The sequence below is a fragment of the Vombatus ursinus genome, unplaced genomic scaffold (assembly GCF_900497805.2).
Source record: "Vombatus ursinus unplaced genomic scaffold, bare-nosed wombat genome assembly UNPS02000580.1, whole genome shotgun sequence".
Lineage (NCBI taxonomy): Eukaryota > Metazoa > Chordata > Mammalia > Diprotodontia > Vombatidae > Vombatus > Vombatus ursinus.
In genome coordinates, this window is record NW_020940358.1 from 4199864 (window position 1) to 4220427 (window position 20564).

The window sequence follows — 20564 nt, forward strand, 5'->3', positions numbered from 1 at the left end:
TGTTTTCAAAAGTATCTGAAGTTAACAAACAAATGTGTTTGAAACTATCTGAGAGCTTATTAAACATCTGATATATTTACCTGAAGGTGAAGTTAAACATGTAGAATTAAAATTCTTTTGGGGGAAAGGGTTCTGTAGCAAATATTTGCATTTAACAGGATATCGTTAAATTAGTGTGCTTGTTCATGCTGTACTGTGTAATATTTTTAATTGAACATGGATAAAGCTACTAACAAGTTTATAGATTTTTCCATGAGTATTTGCTGATGTTCTGTTTTCTAAAAAGATAGGGAAATAAGTACATATTTTGTTTTCATTGTTTTAGCTTTGCTTAGTTTTAAGATCATATATTTTTATTCTTCAACTACAGGACATTTTGAAGAACTCTTCAGAGACTATTAGTAGGAGCATTTTTCCTCGATGCATTAAAAAATGTATTATACTACTGTGACACACTGAGACAGCTAAAGAAACAATTTTCAACATTGGTATGTTTTAAGATTTTTCCTGAATTATTAGAAGAGTAGGACAAGAATAGGAATTACAAATAACCTTAGCTTTGGGGTTTCAGGTTTGGGTAAAAGTTGACTAAATTGGTAAATTTTTAAATTGTCATATTGTCTTTTCTTCTATTGTTATGTTTTTTAGCTTCATAGAAATTCGTAATGTGACATAACTTTTGATGTCATGAAGGTCATGTTATAGGGAGTTTAAAAATAATAGTGGGAATTTTCACAACACTCACCATTTTAACCACTTCTATACTATAATATTTTGTGTCTGCTGATAGCCTTCGGGCAGCCTATAAAGCTGAGTAGTATAGTGGAACGATAGTGTGACGGAGTAAAACTGTCTTTAAACATAAGTATCTTAAAAACACTCCTTTCTTTTTTGAGAAGTAGCTAAAAGAATTAAGCAGTTCCAACTGCTTCTGTAGTAACTGAAACTGTAGTTCAAAAATCAAATTCAAATATAATAACTAATCAAAATAAATAGAGTAAAAATGCCTTATGTTTCTATGATTCTTTTTAACTTCTTAAAATGCCTTCATGTCAAGTCATTTTCATAGAAAAGGTTTGTGAAGTAATTAGAGACTGCATTGTTGTGTTCATTTGACACATGAAAAAACAGGTACAGAGGAATTAAGTAATTTTCTTAAAGTCATGTAGCTAGTTAATAGCAGAGCTAACACTAAATCCAGTACCCTTTTGTACTGGAGTTCTTAATCTAGTGTGCCATGAACTTATTTTTAAAAAATATTTTGGTGACTCATTTCAATATAACTGGTTTATTTTGTAATCCTAGGTATTTTATATTATGCATTTAAAGCATTATTCAGAGAAGGGGTCCGTAGGCTTCACCAGACTGCCAAAGGGCCCCAGGACACAAAGTAAGGCTAAGAATCCCTGTATTAGCATTATCTAGAAGAGTAGTATGATATAGGCAACCAAAATCTCTATTATTTAACTCCAAGATAAATCTGCTTTTATGATTTTATAATATTTACACCTCACAATTTTATTCCTTATGTTAGGCTATATTTTACATGCTTGTATCATAACACAATTAGAATAATATTAAATAACCTATTTGTTATTAAACTTTCATATGTACATAGTAATTAAGAAAATTAAAATGTTAATGTATTTTTTGCCTGTTAATAAAAATATTTTTGTGTATGCTTTTTGCTAACAAGGAGACTGGAATTAATTTTTTTTTCAAAAGGAACCATGTAATCCTCTGTGAACAAAAATAATTATTTTTAGTCTTTTTTTCCCAAGTTCTTGAGAACTCCTACTTGAGCAACTTAACTTTAAATGATCTTTTAAAATGTTAGATTTGAATCTAGTTAATGAATTATAGGAAGCTATGTAGTAAGATTTCTTTTTTAACACAAGAAATGTTTCACTTCTGGTTTTCAACAAAAGCACAAGTTAAATTTACCTTTGCTTCTCTTTCCCCTGTGCAAAAAAGTAAGTATGTTATGTTCTTAAAATTGGAATCTTTATGTTAAGAAGAAATTCTGTCACAAAACAATTTTAGTATTTCAGTAACAGGGTAGTGAAATTTACATTTCAGACTTCATAACTAAAAAGTTTTGTAATTGACATTCTATCAGTTTATTTGGAGGTATGCATTTTTGTTTGTTTTAATGTCACCGTTCTAATTAATAATAAGGATTAAAACTGAAAGGTATGTAGTATAATCTTCCTGGTGAAGGGGAAATTGTAGTAAAATAGATTTTACAATCAGTAATGAAAACATCATTACTCTAGAGCTTAGATTAGCCAATATAGTTATGTTTAATAAAGAGGATACTAGAAATTTGACTGATGAAGGTGGCTGGGTGGGTTTTGGGTAGGTGAGAGGTTCTTCCCCTTCCATCTCCATCTCAGTACAACTGAGCATGTTTTTATGCTGTCGACATTCCCCAAATACTAAGGCAGAAGGTAGACTTCTCACAAAACCCATTAAGACAAGATGGCACAGGCCTGATTATTGCACTCTGGCACTTTAGTGTAAGGCAATAATGGAAGATCAATCAATTAGCAAGCATTTGTTAAGTGCCTACTATGTGTCAGACACTGTACTATGTGCTGGTGATACAAATGCATAAGCATTTGTAGACAACCTTTGCCCTTAAAGAGCCTGTGTTCTACTGAGTGAGATACTTGTTCATAAAAAAGTAAATACAGTGTGTATACAAAATAAAGTGACTTGGAGGGGTAGCAAGCAATGATGAGAAAAAGAAATTTAGGTTCAAGAGCAAAGTGTAAAAGTATACCTTTCCTAAACCATCATTTTACCTTAACTCAGAACTGAAAAAGAACTCATGTAAGATGGAGGTCAAGTTCAGTAGATTACCTCCTATGTCCCTTATTGTTGTACTGCTACCTCGTATTATTATTATTATTATTATTATCATTATTAATACTTTGTCTGTATGCTCTGGCTCCACAAGTAGACTGTCAAGTTCTTAAGGCAAGGGTTCTGTCTTTTTTCTTTTTGTATCACTAGCACCAAGCACAATGCCTTGTAAGCAATAAACATTCAGAGGTGTCTTGATGAAGGTGTCATTATGCTATTACACAATTTTTTCTTGCACTTCAGATAAGAGAATCTAGATGTGGCTTCTTGAAAATTAGTAGCTTTTCTTTAATCATGATGTAATAAAAACGGAATTTATCCTTTATATTCTGCTACTAATCTTAAGGGAACGTTGTAGCGTGTCACTGTTAAAGGATAAAAAGGTTCACTTGTCTGGTACCGAATTCACATTCAAAACATAGAATTGATCCTTAGCCAGTTAGGGACTACAGAGTGTATGTGTTTGGTACAATGAGGAGGTGATAATGCATTTCTTGTGTCACTTCTTTATTTTGAAAGTGTCCAGCACATTAGTGATTTAGGTTTCTCTTCTCTGTAGCTTTCTTACCCCAAGAAGATGACCTGAATATTATTCCCATTAAAGAAAATGTGTGAAAAGTTAAGGTCCAAACCATGAATCTGTATTGTGGAATTTTCCAACATTGAAATGTTTAAGGTTCTAGCTAGAGTGAGGGAAGATAAATATAGATTTCTCACATATTCATGCTAAATTTAACCTCTTGGCTGTTAGTTTCCTGTCTCCTTAATCTGTCCAGTACAAGTAGCATGGGACATACATTTAGTTTTGTTGTTGTTTTTAATTAGAAATTTGAGTAACCCAAGAGAAAAAATAACCTGAGGAACATATACCTGAAAATTCATTTACATTATTTATAAGTCTTCTAAGAGAGTTTACTCTTCTGAGAGAGAGGGTTTTTTGTATAATTACAACAACCGTATGTTCTATTTTTCCCCACTTATTTGATATAAATGTTTCCATATATTGACAACTACTGATTACTTAAAATAGTTTTATTCTGTTAGGTTAATATATGACATTTTGTTTAGCCAAAAGAAGTTATTAGGCGTTTGGGTTGTTTTTGACTTTTCACTTTGATTAGTAGTCCTGCTGTGAATATAGGATCATAGATTAGAATTGAGTTAAACCCTCTAATTTTACAGATGAAGAAACTGAGGCCCAGAGAATTTAAGTAACTTGCCCAGGGTTACACAGCGAGTAAATATCGGAGTTGAAATTTGAACTTAGGTCTTCTTACCTCCAAGTCAGTACTCTATTCACTTCACCATGCTGCCATCTTCATAAACTTTTTATGTTTTGAGTTATTTGCTTGAAATATATTCTCAAAAGTGGAATTGCTTGATCAAACGGTATAAACTCCTTTTTGGCTTATTATGTATCACCAGATTATTCTCCTGAAAACTGAACCAATTTAGAATGACACCAGCAGTATGATCGGACCTGTTTTCCCACAGACTCATGAACGTATCATCCACTTTATTCCTGTTTGATAGTTCTATACACTTTCAGTTCTTATTTGAATTTTTTCTCCCAGAATTCAATTTCTTATGGGTGAATAAGAGAAACCGCATTTATTAAGTACCTACTGTGTGCCAGGCACTATGCTAAGCGCTTTACAAATATCTCATTTGATCCTCACAACAACCCTATGATGTAGGTGCTACTATTATCTCCATTTTACAATTGAGGAAGCTGAGGCACACAGTGGTTAAGTGATTTGCCCAGGGTTATACAATTAATAAATGACTTAGCCTGAATTTGAACTAAGATCTTCTTGACCCTAGGCCCAGCAGAGGCCTCACCTGCCTTCGTTTGTGCCCTGATGAATAAGATTTTACATTTTTTATGGCGAGCTTAAATTACAGTTAATTAGTGTTAGCTATAAACGTTGGTGGTAATGGAATGGGGGAGAAAGAAAGAGAATGGTGTGTGGGAAACAGTATCAGATTCATTTAACTCTAGCAACATTCAGATAATTTAATAGTATTATAAATTATTTTATTAATAATAGGATTAGGATTATTTTCATCCCAAAATCTCTGGGAAGAATTTGAGTTTTTAGGTAAATAGAATAAAAGGAATGAAGAAACTATGAAACTTTCTTCATCATTTAAAAAAATTTAATTTATTTTGATTGATGCTTTTTTATGTCACATTATCTATCCCCTTGTTTTATAGTGATCTTCTCTTTGTAACAAAGAATTTTGTAATGAAGAGGACTAAAAATTGGTTCAGCAAAACCAGCTACCACATTGAACATGTTTGACGATATATTTTCTCAACATCTTTTTGAAAAACAGATTCAAGGTTGATAACAACAACATGTCTTTAGACTGTTTTTGTTGCTATTTTGATTATAACCAAAGGGAAATCATGGAATTATTTGTATGTCTTGGATTTCCATAGTGAATGTTTAGTAGGTACTTTCCCTTTTCTATTATTATCAAACTTCATTTTTAGTAGTTTTACTTAAAATTTAAGTGATGTTCTTTAGCCATGTTTATCCCTACTTTTTAAAATAAGATAAGCTATTAATCATAACCTAAACAGGGATTGTTTAATGGGCATTTCATGTGTCTATCAAACCACTTGTTATGCATCTCTAATGATAGACTTACAACTCCAAACATATATGAATAGTTCTTTTCACTTTTTATGAATGGCAAAAAATTTTAATTTACAAATTCTTGGGGGAAAAACAGGTAGAATTTTATACTCAGTTACTAGGAATTGGCTCAGAGATAAGCCTATGTCTACTTTTCCAAAGTTAACTTTTCCAACTGTGCTCATTCTTCCAGGATGTTTTAGAACAATAATCCATCAGTTATTCCCTCATTCTGTTGCATCTTTAATATCTCCTCTACCAGCTTTCTGTCATCTGCCTGCAAATATACACAGATGTCCTTTATCTTAAAAACCTAATACCAAAGCTCTACCACTCTCTGCTTCTCAAGCGATTCTCCTTCCTTCTTTATTCCTTATGTATTCCTCCATCTCTTTCCACATCAACTTGTACTTCCAGGCTGGGTCCACAGGAGAATAACTATAATTTCAAATTCAGGGGAACTCTTTGCATCTATGCTTCTAAGACTATAACTCTTAAGGCCACACTAGTGTGTAACCAGAAGGTACAGTTAGCTCAAAGCAAAGGCATGTACTGAGATGACATTGTATGACCAATAGTAACAAAACATTCTCCCTGTTAACCTGGGGCACACAATTATAAAACTGCATATATCATCACTGGGAAGAGTGAATACATACTTGTAGAAAAATTTATTCATAACTCAATTTTTAATTTTCAGTATGTCCATCCAGAATATATGGGGAAGTGTACTAATTGTATAGGTAAAAAAGCCAAACCATAGGCTAGTTAAGAAAATGATAATGACTGTATGTGGGCAATTCAGTTTAGTTCAGCAGGCATTTATGAACCACTTCCTATTTGGAAGTCACTATGCTAGGTCCTAGGGATATAATGACAAAAAACAGAACAAGCCTTGTTCTTAAGGAGCTTATGTTCTAAGAAAAATATATAATAAACAATAATATATAATACAAAATTATTAATATATTATACGATAATATATTTATAATATTAATATATTATATGATAATATATTTATAATATAAATATATTATATATTATATAAATAATACATAAATATGTAATATAAATAGAATAGAAATTATAATTATAATATAAATTACTATAAATTATATAAATAAATTAATTATAATAATAGCTCAGATTTGCATAGCACTTTAAGGTTTACAGTGTGTTTTCCACACGACAACCTTGTGAAATAGACATTATAAGTATTTTTATACAATTTTACAGATGAAGGGTTAAGTAACTTACCCAGATTGATACAGTTGGCAAATGTCAGAGCCTGGATTTAGACTTTAAATTCTCATTCTTTCACACTGACGGTTAAAATGAGGTTTAATAAGGTTCGAAGTAAAATAGTATAAAAGTACATGGTGTAAAATATCTCATAATAGTACCCCCCTCTACATATTCTGCACACCAGATAAATTGGCCAGCTCTCTGTTACCATGTACATGTTCTGTACTTTACTACCTCTATATTTTTTCTCCATTCTGGTTTCTATGCTTGGAACACCATACCTGGGGGGAAAAACCCATAGTCTTAGATCAACTTCTTATCCATAAAGTCAAAAATTGCACAAAGTCTTAAAGTTTGATAGCATTTAGTGTGTACATACACACACACACACACATATATGGGGGGGTAGGGGTTATATGTAACTAAACAAGGGTTTTTTCATTTTCAAAATTTGTATTTTTTGTATCCCCTTCATTTCTCAATATCTCTCCACCCATTCCTTCCAGAAAGCCATCCCTTATAATAAAAAAGGATTTTAAAACCTAGTTTAGCAAAACCAGCCAATACATCAGTCAAGTCTGACATTATATACAGTGTTCTACAGTCTTCCACTTCTGTAGAGGTCAAGATCGGTCATTATAATTTCATAGCATTCAGTTTCAGTTATTTTGTTATTCTTTCCTTTTATATTGTTGTATTCATCATATATGTTTTTCCTGATTCTGTTTACTTCACTTTACATCAGTTCATATATCTTTCCTTATCTCTCTATATTAATTTCTTACTGTACTATTCCATTACATAATTTGCCACAATTTGTTTAGCCATTTCACAACTGAGCATTGTGTGTTTTTCAAAACTAATCCTATCAACAGTGAAAGTGGTACCAGTAAATTGGGCTGGTGCTTACGTGTCTTCCATTCCCCAGGCATCCTTTTTGTCTTCCTCCTTTCCTCTGCCCTTACCATTACGGATCCTCCTGGGAAAACTCACATTAACGGGTCAGGAAAAAGATGAGAAACTCGTATGATCATAAGATCATAGAGCTAGAGCTGGGATGGATAGAGGTCAGTGAATGCAACCCCCTCATTTTCTGGATGAGGAAACGAAGGCCCAGAGGTTGAGTGGCTTGCTCAGAGTTATACAAGTACTAAGTGTTACGTCTAGGGTTCATCCGTGTCCTCTGATTCAAATCCATTATGTTTCTACTTTACCATATTGCATCAATAAGAGAAATAGGAAAACAATGAGAGTATTGTATCTTGAAGCTAAAGAAAGAGTATCCAGTAGTGAGAAGTGATCAACAGTGAGAAGGTGTGGAGGTCAAGGAAGATGAGATCTGAAAAAATTCATTGAATTTTGTTGATTAGAGTGTCTGATCTCTGAGAGAACAGCTTCATTAAAGTGGTCAAGTGTAAGATATTACAAAGGAATAAGAAAAAGATGAATACTGTAGAATTGGCAGCATAAAACCTTTTGACCCAGCAATACTGATACTAGGTGTGCACCTCAAAAGAGAACTGGAAACTGAAAGGATATCCATCAGTTGAGGAATAGCTGAACAAGTTGTAGTACATGATTGTGATGGGAAACTATTGTGCTGTAAGAAATGATTGACAAAAGGAATGGTTTCAGAAAAACCTGGGAAGACACGTATGAGCTTATACTAGGAGCAAAACTAGGAGAACATTGTACACAGTAACAGTAACATTATTATGATAATCAACTGTGAAAGTCTTAGCAACTGTGATCAATACAACAATCCATCACAGTTCCAAAGGACTTGTGATGAAAAATGCTGTCTACTTCCAGAAAACTGATAAACTCTGAGGGCAGATTGAAGTATATATTTTTTTTACTTTATTTGTTTTTATTGCTTATTTTTTTTGCAACATGGCTGATGTTTTGTATGTTTATGTTTTGTATGACTTCATATGCATAATGGGTATCATATTTCTTGCCTTGTCAGTACCTAGGGGAGGGAGAGAATTTGGAACTGAAAAATTTTTTCAAAAAAATTTAAAAAGATAAAAAAGTATTGGCAGCATTGGTTATAGATAGCTTTTTTTAAAAAAGTAGTTTGACAATGAAGGGAAATCAGAATGGAATGGTAGCTGAATAAGGTAGAAGGGTTGTAGGAACACATTTATAAAAAAGATTGTAGAAACCTGTGTGTGTTTGTAGGCCAGATGAAAAGAAGCCAATGCAGAGTGATAGAATAAAGATGAATGGAGATGGGAAAGACTGATGGGGCAAGATCCTGAAAGGAGACTGGAATCAAGAGTATGGGTAGAGGATTAACTTTAATGAGGAGTAGAGATACTCCTTCTGTGACTGGAGGGAAGGAGAATGTGGGTGATGAAGCTTACGAATTTAAAGATGGGAAGACAGAAGCTGAAGGAGTTTTGGGAGTGTGGTACCAGTTAGGCTCGAGGAAAGAAGTTTTGGAAACAGTTCCTGCAGTGAATGAGATAAGGAGTTGTATAGAGTAGGGTTATCAAGTGACTTAGAAGGACTGCCTAAGGTGTTATGTACTATGAATTTATAATGAATGAAATAGGATCCGTTTCATTACTTTAATAACATTCAGCAGACCTGGAGCTGGAGCCAAGAAACTGGATGATGGGGATTACCCAGTGATGAAGAGTTTCAAGTCAAGGTAGATTGAGGCAGATTGTGGAGAGAAGTAACAAAGGAGGAGGTCTGGATGGATAAGGGGTAGGTCAAGGAACTTGAGATGGGTGATAAGACAAGGGTAGATTTAGTATGAATCAGATAGTGGGGTAGATGGAAGTATGGGAGGAATTTGTGGATTGAGATTGAGATTTAAAAGTTTTAGATCTTGATGGTGTTAATTATTGAGATATGGGGGAGGTCTAAGGAGTAACCATGACATTTGTAGCTGAAGTGGAAAAGGAAATCATTGGAATTCAGGATATTGATGAATTGTGTGGTAGGTTAATTTAGAGCTGGCCGGCACAACCTGGGCCCATGGGCCGCTTGTGGCGCACCAAAGGATTTCAGGCGGCCTGCCTGAGAAAAATGTAGAGGATGTTTTCTTACACTCTACATTTTCCTACATTCTCTAGAGTATGTTTTCCTCTACATTTTTCTTAGGTGGGCCACCCAAAATGCCTTGGCATGCTGCAAGATGGGCCCAGGTTGTGCAGGCCTGTTTTAGAGGAATCTTTACTATGAATATTAAATCCCAAGAAGCCACTAAATCGGATACTTAATGTAATTGAAAAAGTTAGGAGAATGACTAGAGGTAAATAGAAGGACAACAACAAGAATGGGGAGAGACTGGCATAAATGAAGACATGAAGACATGATCGTGGGGAATTCAGAGAAACATGGGAAACCTTTCATGAAGTGAACAGTGAAGTAAACAGGATCAGAACAATATACATAATGATTATAATGATATAAAAGAAAAGAATACTAAAAGGAAACTATGCTGAGTAAAGACCAAACTTGATTCCAGAGAACAGAATGAAACTCTCAGCAAGGTGAGGGGTGAGGGGTGGGGAGGGGTGCACAGGAAGAGAATGTTGCATACACTGTCAGATACATGGGCAGCTAGGTGGTTCAGTGGGTAGAATAGAGCACTGGAACAGGAGCCAGGAAGACTCATCTTTCTGATTTCAGATCTGGCCTTAGACACTCACTAGCTGTGTGACCCTGGGCAAGTCACTTAACCCTGCCTCGGAAGGACCTGTTGTGATGTGGTCTATGGGGTGACAAAGAGTTGGACAGGACTAAACAGCAACAGTCAGATAAAACCACTTTTTTAAACTTGTTTTTTTGTTGTTGTTGCAAGAAAGGCTTCACTTTATATGAAAATGATTGTTATATAAAAATCAAAGTCATGAATAAAATTGTTAAAATTAAAAAGTCGATTATATTACTCTCAAAAGAGGAATGGCCTTTTAGGGATAATGGTAGAATAGTAGCCTGAAAGATGTGAGAAGTGTGCTTACTTCTCCAAGTGCCTGTTAATCATAGGGAGTAGCAAAAGTAGTAGCCTTTAATGAAGGAGGGTTATGAGGGAGATGATGTACTTGTGGAGAGAGCCTGCAATTTCACCTTGTATACAAGTTGACCTAATTTTTGTAGAGTATTTTTAAACTTGAGAAGTCAACTTATATGTAAAACTGTTACTATCTATAAGATTTTAGCTATAAAACTCCACTGCTAAATATTTCTTTTTTTTGCCCTTAAAATTTATGGAAGATAATAAACAATCTCCTTACCACTCTGTTATTGAGAAATAAAAACCATCTAGTTAAATGAAGTCCAGACTGTATTCTTGATGAATCAGGTAAGAGATTGATTTTCTTAAAACACAAATGTTTGTTTACAATTAATCATTAAAAGAGTAGCATACCTTTTATTGTATGTGCCTAAATGTAAACTTAGCTTTAATGAAGTGTTTACTTCAGTGTGCTTCTTAGTAGATGGCCTGTTCAGTAGTATCTTTGATAGAAAGCTCGGACTTATAGTGAAACCAAATTGTTTTGTAAGAACACTTTTCAAAAATGGTTGGATTCAAATTAACCTAGATACTTCCACTGTATTATAATCAGTGGGCAAATTTTAAATCTTTTCCTCCTTCTAATCTGCTCCTCCCAGAAATACCTTTACAATACCCTTTTTTTGGGTTCTCTTTTTGTAATTCAGCACTGTAGAGGCAACTTAGGTAATAGTTATACTATAATTGACAGTTCTGTTAACAGTAATAACTCTGGATATTGTGAATTGCACATAAAAATAGGAATGTTTAGATGCCATTTTTTCCTTTTCCATGCTCAACTAGTTGAAAATTTTAGGGTAAATAATAGCACTGTAAAATGTAAAATGCTGCGTATTGGTTGACCTTGAGTGGTAGAAGAAAAAAATTAGATATAGGGTGGCCTTGGAAGACACAGATTTCAACTAATGCTTGAGAAATATGTTTGTATTATAAAGGTTAATTATTCTGTGTCAGAGTAAAAGGAAATTTCATGAATGAAACTGCAAGTAGACCCAGCCATATGTGTAAAGAGACAAATGTAAACCAATCTGGCTTGACTGGGCAGAGGCCTTATGAATCCCTTTACGCCCACTGCTCTAAATCCCACCTTCCAACCTATTGGATACAGAAGTGGTTGGAGACTCGAGAATATTCTTCCTTTTATCCAGTTCTTTGAGTCCTCCTCAGATCATCTGCTGTTACTGGTTAGGGAGAGGAAAAGAAACAACAAAATTCCCAGGGCACTATTGAGGGGGAACAAAATTCATACCCATTCCTTTCTATAGTCAGCAGAGGGAGCACAAAGATAGACAGGTGGCAAAAGCAGTAGCAAACAAACTTGAATCAGGTATAAGATTTAGTAGGTTGCCATTGTTTGTACTTAAGTTTATTTGAATGTGATGGTGATATAAAATCTAATTACACTGAGTTTTTTGAAAAAATCATTAGGACAAATAGCCTGACAGTATAGTTCTTTGGGGACAAAAACCTTTGCATGCATAGAGTGCACCAAATGAAATATATTCATGACAGTCCTCAAATTTCATGGTTTTTGTGAGTTTTCAGACCTGGTGATTTATATGGTCCTTATCCATGAAGCATTAAGTGTTGTATGATTGAGTTGCAATGAAAATAAATGTGTATTTTTCCTATTATAGTTTCTGTTTGTAATTTTTAAAAATAACTTAAAATTGAAGTCTTTTTACTTTAAGTTTTAGGTAGAAAGGATTTCATTTCTTGCTGCCAAGGTGACCTCATGTGACTAGCACCCAGGGATTAATATTTTTAAAGTTATGATTTTATAACCATGTACTACCAGCATCATCTTCTTCATCAATTAATATTTACTGTGTTCTTATTAGGTGTTTAGGGAGGACGTTCCTGGGTGAATCAAAATATATTCTCTCAAGGAGAATATTGACTAAAGCAAAATATTTATACATGTTATTTTTATTTGTTCTTTTTCTTAGGATTATTAGAATCTTGGAGGGATCTGTTTTTATTGGGCTATCCAGATGAACCAGAGGTATTGCTTTGCTTTTCTTTAACATGATATCTTGACTCTGGATCAGTGTTAGTTGGCCCTGGATCAAGAAATTGTTGACTCAAGAAACTACCACTCAGCTCCTGATATTTCCTAGGATTATAGTGTAAATCTCTGCTCAACCATTTACTGCCTGTAACCTTGGACAAATCATTTAACCTGTTTGGGCCTCAGTTTTCTTATGTGTAAAATAAGGAGTTGGACCAGATAATTTTTAAGGTCCTTTCCAGTTCTAAATCTGTGATTCTATGGTTCTAGTCCAACTCTCTCATTTTGAAATTAAATAAACTGAAGTTTAGAAAAGTGAAAAGTCTGGTGTCTGGTGTCACACAGCAAGAAGTAGACCGTAATTTGAACCTTTGTCTTCCTTCATCCAAAGCCAACATGCTTCCCCAGTACACCATGCCAATTCTCACTAAAATTCCAGTGATGTCAGACTACTGCTTAAGACTGACCATTCTGTAAGTCCAGGGACTGTCATGATATACTTTAAAAATAAAAAAGTTACCAGAAAAAGATACTGAATTCAGGTACTAAAGACAAAAAGAAGAAGACAAGAGTCCTTGCCCCTAAAAGATATTATATTATGTTGTGGTGGGGAAGAGGGATTTGGGAGACAATATTAACTAATCTCTAGGTACAAAATATATACAAAGGAAATAAAAATTAATTCCTGGAAGAGGGGGAGGGCACATGAAAAAAAATTCACTCATATGAAAAGCCACAAATTTGAGGGAGGAGACACAGTGGAATGCATTTGAATAAATATCAAAAGAGGAAGAAACACACATGTTATAATGATGTAAATATTCTACAGTCTGACAGGACAGCTGGAGGAATTGGAAGATGAGTTCACTAATAGTTCATAAAGCTGGTATAGAAGCAGGATATATTTATGATGAGAGAATTCAACTATCCAGAAATTTTCTGAAGATCTGTCTCTGTAAGAAGCAGGGAAACTGATAATTCTCAATTTCCTTTGTATCTAATTTAATCTCTCAGAAGGTAAAAAAAAGTAATGAAAGGGCAATAAACTGGTGTTTGATTAAAAACCTTGAGAGGCAGTGATGGTGTCATTTTAGCATTTATAAGGGAAACTGCTGGTAATAATTTGGTGTTTACATTAGACTCTAGAAGAGTGAATTTCAGAGAGGCTAGAAATATTATAGAAAGGTTCCAGTGACCTGAGATTCTAATGGGAAGTTAGTTCAAGGAAGAAGGGAAACTCTGAAAAATTAAATTCTGGTGACACAGAATTGATTCTGATGGAAAGAAAAAAGGGGTATCTCTAAAGGGACTGATGTGACTGATAGTGATCTTACTGTCAAAGTTATGATTTTAAAATTAATATATGTATATGTGCATATATTATATGTATATATGTATGTATACACACATACACACAAAATGAATATATACATATATACACATACATACATATATCTATATACACATAAAATAGGGGACTGACCACAAGGATCACTCCTTACATCCATACAAGGATTTGCCCTTTCTGGTGGGTTTTACAGAGCATGCATAGTGTTCTCTGCCTATTGCCAATCCAACCAGTGGAACTTTTGAGATCCATTTCCTGACCATGAATGACCAAGGGGCCATGAATGACTCACTTTGTAATGATGAAAAGTCTCTGATTGGCTGAGGAACTCAAAATAATAATTCAGTAGAGGCTGAGCCAGAACAGAGTGTTCCTGCTAAAAGGTTCTAGCATAACTTTTAAGTAAGGAGGACTGATTTCTTCAAGCCTTTCCCCCACCTGGCGGCTATGTGTTTAAGAAATTAAAGGCCAGTAGAATGGCAAGGTCCTATAAAAATACTATAATTTAGTTAGTCTAGGATGAATTTTAGGCTCGTTGAAATATTTTTTTAAAGTTCTATAGAGGGCAAGAGGAATATCAAAGAAGGGGTAGAACCTCCTGCTTTGAGAGCTTGGGAAAGAGGATAACAGAGAGGGACACAAGACAGAGCTACTAAATTTGTGTTTTGATTAAATGAAAAAGCATGTCTTCAGGTGCTTTCTTTGTGTTAGGCACTGTGCTAAGCACTGGAGATGGAAATAAAGAAAGCAAAACAGGCCTTGCCTTCAAATAATTTACATTCTAACATAGGAAGACCACACATTTAGAGGAATGGTGGCGAAGGAGGTGTGTTTTGGTCAGAGAATCCATAGGGATGGTTAGTAGAGTCATAAAGCAATTGATTGATATTTCATTTCCTGGAAGGATGGTGTTGAATTGATTACTGTTTCAAAAAACAGCAGTATGATGGGTTTAGGTTGGGCTAAAAATGGTGAAGTCTTACCATTCAGAAGCCCAGGGCAAGAGTTGGAATACCCAGTAGGATGGCAGAGACATGGCATGAAGATGATCAGGGAGCACCAAGACTTGGCAATTGATTGAGAGAACATTAAAGAAATCCATCACCATTTTCATCATCCATTGCCATGATCCTGAATCCCCTTTGACGTTACCTGTATGATCTTTCCTGACCAACTAGCAACCCAGGTTCTTTTCCTTTGAGTCAATAATGAGAAAATCCATGGTTTGGTTGGTGTGGGCACTTCTTCACTGATGTAAATAACAATCCCTCAATAACTTAGTAGGTGGTCTTAGGGAATTGCTGCAGCTATAAAATTTATCATCTTGAGACCAACATCTAGCTTAGCTAGGATATTTCTCAGATGATAACTATAGTCTGTTAGTAAGCCCTTAAGCAAAACCTTTCTGCTTGGTGTAAGACCTATCAGAACTTGTACTTTGATAGCATATCTTTAAAGAACTTAAGGATCACCTCCTGGACACAGTAAGGAAACATAGTGTGACTTCAATAGGGAAGTAATTTTTTTTAAGCTAAGCAGAAAATAATTTTGGGAGCTCACTGTTAGGAAGGATATTTACAAACTAGAGCTTATCTTAAAGAGGGTGACTGGGAGAGTAGTAAAACTAGAGATGATATATAAAGATTAGATTGACTTATATGAATACAACTAGAAAATGGTACTTACCAAAATAAAGAAAAATTTAAATAATTGGAAAAATATTAATTACTCATGGGCAGCTAGGTAGTACAATGGATAGAGTGAGGGCTTGGAGTCAGGAAGACTCTTCTTGAGTTCATATCTGTCCTTAGACACTAGCTATGTGATTCTGGGAACGTCACTTAATACTGTTTGCCTCAGTTTCCTCAGTTGTAAAATGAGTTGGAGAAGGAAATGGCAAACCACTCCAGTATTTTAGTCAAGAAAACCCCAAATAGGATGAGGAAAAGTTGAACATGAGTGAAAAACAACAGAATGACAACATTAATTGTTCGTAGTTGGGCTATGGCAATATAACAAAAATGTTACTGCCTAAATTAATTTACAAATTTAATGCCATTCCAATCAAGCTACTGATGAGTTGCTTTAAAAAACCATATAACAAAATTCTTGTGAAGGAACAAAAGATCAAGAACTACAAAGGAAATAGTTTTTAAAAGTAGGATTGGGGGCAACTAGGTGGAGCAGTGGATAGAGCACCAGCCCTGGAGTCAGGAGGACCTGAGTTCAAATCCAGTCTCAGACCAGACACTTGACGCTTACTAGCTGTGTGACCTTGGGCAAGTCACTTAACCCCAATTGCCTTAAAAAATAATAAAAATAAGAGTAGGATTGGAGGGGCCTAGCAGTACCAGATCTAAAACTATGCCTTAAAGCAATAATGTTTTTTTTAATTGTACTGGTTAAAAAAAAATAGAAAGGTTGAACAGTGGAACACATTAGGAAAATAAGACCTGGAAGCAGTTTAACATAATAGCATAGTATTTGGTAAACATAAAGTCACAAACTACTAGCATAAGAAATCCCTGTTTGGCAAAAAAATGTTGAGATAACTGGAAAGCAGTCTTGCAGAAATTCAGTTTAGACAACAACTTATACTATATATCATATACCACAAGGAACTCCAAATGGATTCATGATAAAACATCATTTCACCAAAAAAAAATTAGAGGAGAAAGGAAGAAAGCACCTCTGACAAATGTACCGAAGTAGATAATTCTCCGCTGAACAAAGGCTAGAGGGGTGTGATCATAGAAGACAAAATGGACAATTTTACTGACATAAAATTGAAAAGCTTTTGCATAAGCAAAATCAATGTCATTAGAATTAGGATAGAAACAATTAACAAGGAAAAATATTTGCAGCAAATTTCTCAGATAAATTGCTGATATCTAAGATCTAAGAAGTGGTTTACAGTCAGTCAGAAGAGGATGAGAGGATCGCTAAGAACCAGAAGGAGTTTATTCAGAACAAATCATGTAAGACTAGTCTCATTTCCTTTTTGGACAGTGTTATTAGACACTGTAAGTTAGGGGAATGCTATGGATATAGTATGTCTGGATTTCAGCAAGGTGTTTAACAAATTCTACTCATTATGTTCTTGAGAATAAGATGGAGGAACATGAACTGAATAATAGTACTGTTGGGTGGACTGAGGACAGGATGACTGACCAGAACAAATAAATGGTGATTAATGAATCAATGTCAGCCTGTAAGGCAGTCCTTCCTAATAGAATGCCCCAGGCCTTTGTCCTTAGCCTATTCTTTGTAACATTTTTTATCAATTATGTATTTACATGAGGGCATAGATGGTATATAACTCCACGAGTCAGATTGTGGGAGAAATTGCTAGAAAGTTATTCATGTGGAAAAATTCTAGGGTTTTTACTAGACTTTCAGGGTACATGTGAATCAGTAGTGTGATGTGACAGCCAGAAAGTCTGACACAATCTTAAATTTCAACATAAATATAGTATCTTGGGTGGATGAGTGGGATAGTAGTCCTACTATTCAAACATTTCCCCCACCACCACCACATTCTCTTGAAATACCAAGAGTTTCACTTGTACCAAACCATTTTCTTGCTACCCCATATTTCAACTTACCCCAAAATATTTCCTAGGAAAAGACTATTGTGATGTTAGAAATGTATGTTTATTGCTCTAATCTAACTCTTAAGATACTAGCTTTGTGACCCTGGGCAAGTCACTTAACCCTGTTTGCCTCAGTTTTTTCATCTGCAAAATGAGCTAGAGAAGGAAATGGCAAACCACTCCAATATGTTTGCCAAGAATACCCCAAATGGGGTCAGGAAGAGCCAGACACAACTGAAAACAATTGAATAACAAAACTTAAGAGCTGCTTTCCATTTGGGTTGTAGCATCCACATTCCAGTAACTAGGGCTTTGCCCCAGGCCAGGTAATTGCCCTTGGATGGTGAAATTTGCCCTAAGGTTTGAAATTTAAAGGGATCACTGACAAGTTGTATTCCCCTAAGGAAGAAGATCAGACTAGGTCTGGTGATGGACTTGGTGTAGCCAGGCAGAACTGGTGATTGGGTGGTAGGACGAGCAGGTTTCCTCTGAGCAAGCAGTTTAATATATCCTTTGGTTCTTCCAGCAAAGACTGAAGTGGGGGAAAGCAGGGATAAACAAATTCTGCCCAGGTTGGGGGTTGGGGGTGGAGATTATTTTCTTGAATTACATAGGCCCCTTAGTGTGGATATAGCAGGTGGCCCTTAAAAGTTAGGGTTAGGCCCTTCAAGGGCCATCTCATAAAACATTTTACCACTTGGGAGAAAGAGGCATCCTGACCAAAGGCAGGCTAGAAAGTCTCACAACTCCTCCATCTATGATTGGCCATATCCATCTACTTTGATCACTTGGCAGGGATGGGCAAAGTAAGGAAGGGAGCCATGGCTACTCCCCCATCCCTAGACTTTGAAAAAGTGCTGGCCTAGGGATTAGAACTAGGTTCTAGTCTTTAACACTCTCTGGGTCTCTCTTTTCTCTATGTAAAATGAAGGGGTTGGACCAGCTCTGACAGTCTGTGAATCTAAGGCATAGACTCTATTTGACTTCAGCTTAGCTCAGCCTCAGTTTTAGTAAGAGTTGAATGAACTTTCCTCTGTGATCTCTTTACTTTCTGAGTAAAAATAAATAAATAAAATTGAGTTGGACTACATGATCCTTAGTAATGAAGATGATACTACCATCTTGGAAAAGATCATCAATCAAATGCCCAGTGACTACACTGACTATCCCCATGACTACTAAAACATGCTTCCTGGGCCACCATTGCCCTATATATATATATTTTCTTTTCCTCTTAGAATGTAAGTTCTTTGAGGACAGGTGTTCTCTTGCTTTCTGTATTTGTATTCTCAGAGATTATTTACAATGCCTGGTACATAGTAAGTGCTTAATAAATACTTTTTTATTGGTTCATTCTTCCTTCATCCGTCCATTAAGTTTTCACTAAGGTCCCTTCTAGCTCTAACTTGATACTTTGAAGGTTTAGGGGGTGAGGTTGGTTTTAAGATGTTTAATTTCCCCTCCAAAATTATTTATCTCTTTGTTATAAAGGTTACCACTCCATCCCTACACCCCTATAATAAGGCTTTTTGGATGAAAAATGTAAAGAAACAATTATTTGTGTTAACTCAGTGTTAAGCTCAATTTAAATAGAAAACTGCATACTGGCCCTCTTACTCTGGGATAGAATGGTGGTGTAAAGAGCCTTCCCAGAAATACCTTTGTTTCCTGAAGGTCCCTATTTCCATCTTTGAGTTGATATCTGGACTGACTCCTTCCCCACCCTATGGTGGGGGAAGGCACCCATGGCAAACTGAGGGTGGCTTTCTTGCCCTTTGTCCTGGGAACAATTTATGAAATTCCTAGTTGTAGATTTTCTTCACATTTACTTCTTTACCATCTACCATTTTTGTGTGTATATTATTTTATCCTCATATATCTGAGTTCTGTCTATCTTCCTTCTCTGTGTATACCTTCACTTCATCATTCTGCTGGGTGATTGTTAAGATTTATTAGAGCAAGGTTGCCCAGGAAAAATTTATCTAGTAGCTTTGTACATTTGTCTTTGAACTAAAACTTCCCTCAGATTATGACATATGCTTTAATTCTGTGTGTTCGATAAATACACATAGTTGTTTTCAAGTACTAGTTTATATGAAATGGTATCCCCTCCACCCCCTCAGTAGAATGAAAGCTGCTTGAAGGTAGGGACTATTTCATTTTTTATTTTGTATCTCCATTGCCAGGAATACAGAAGATATACTATGCATATTGAATCAAATTGTGTATTTAGGAACCATCTGCCAAAAAAATACTCTTGACAAGGTCAAAAAATCCTGAGTTCACCAGATTCTTGGAATTTGTTGTGTTCTTGGAAACGAGTTGGATAACAGCCTTTTGAAATATCTAATAGAATGCATTATCAACAAATACTCTATAACCTATTAAATCACTTTAATGAATTTTAGTGTGTTCCATCAGTTATGTGTCCTGGAAAGGAATACTGGAGTAACATTGTACCCCTGTAGAAACACCTAAATCTGTAATATTCTGGTTAATTAATATATGAACAAAATTTTGAAGGTCAAATAACTATAAATAATTACAACTATAGTTAAAGTAATAGTTATATAACTAAAAAGCAACTATAAATAACTATAAAATGTAGTTGTGACCTTACTGGTAATCACATATTTCAGTCACTTAAAGGGCCATTTACCTACTATAACTGTGAACATCATTGGTCATGAAGAATAAATTATTTAAAAGTAGAATTTACTAATTAAAGGTAGTACCCATGTTTCCCCATATATTTTTCCTATCCTGATTTTTTTTGCTCTTTTTTTATTGCATTTTTATTATGACCTTATATACCAAAAAG

General features: G+C 34.9%; 1 protein-coding gene across 4 annotated transcripts in view; it reads left to right on the top strand.

The window, feature by feature from the left end:
* The window catches only part of ZBTB46 (zinc finger and BTB domain containing 46), a 168328-nt gene that overhangs the window by 14203 nt on the left and 133561 nt on the right, over nucleotides 1-20564 (top strand). For all 4 annotated transcript variants that reach the window (XM_027849743.1, XM_027849750.1, XM_027849730.1 and 1 more), the window contains exon 3: nucleotides 371-488. The gene's annotated coding sequence lies outside the window, so the exon portion shown is untranslated. The remainder of the gene's footprint in view (nucleotides 1-370; nucleotides 489-20564) is intronic.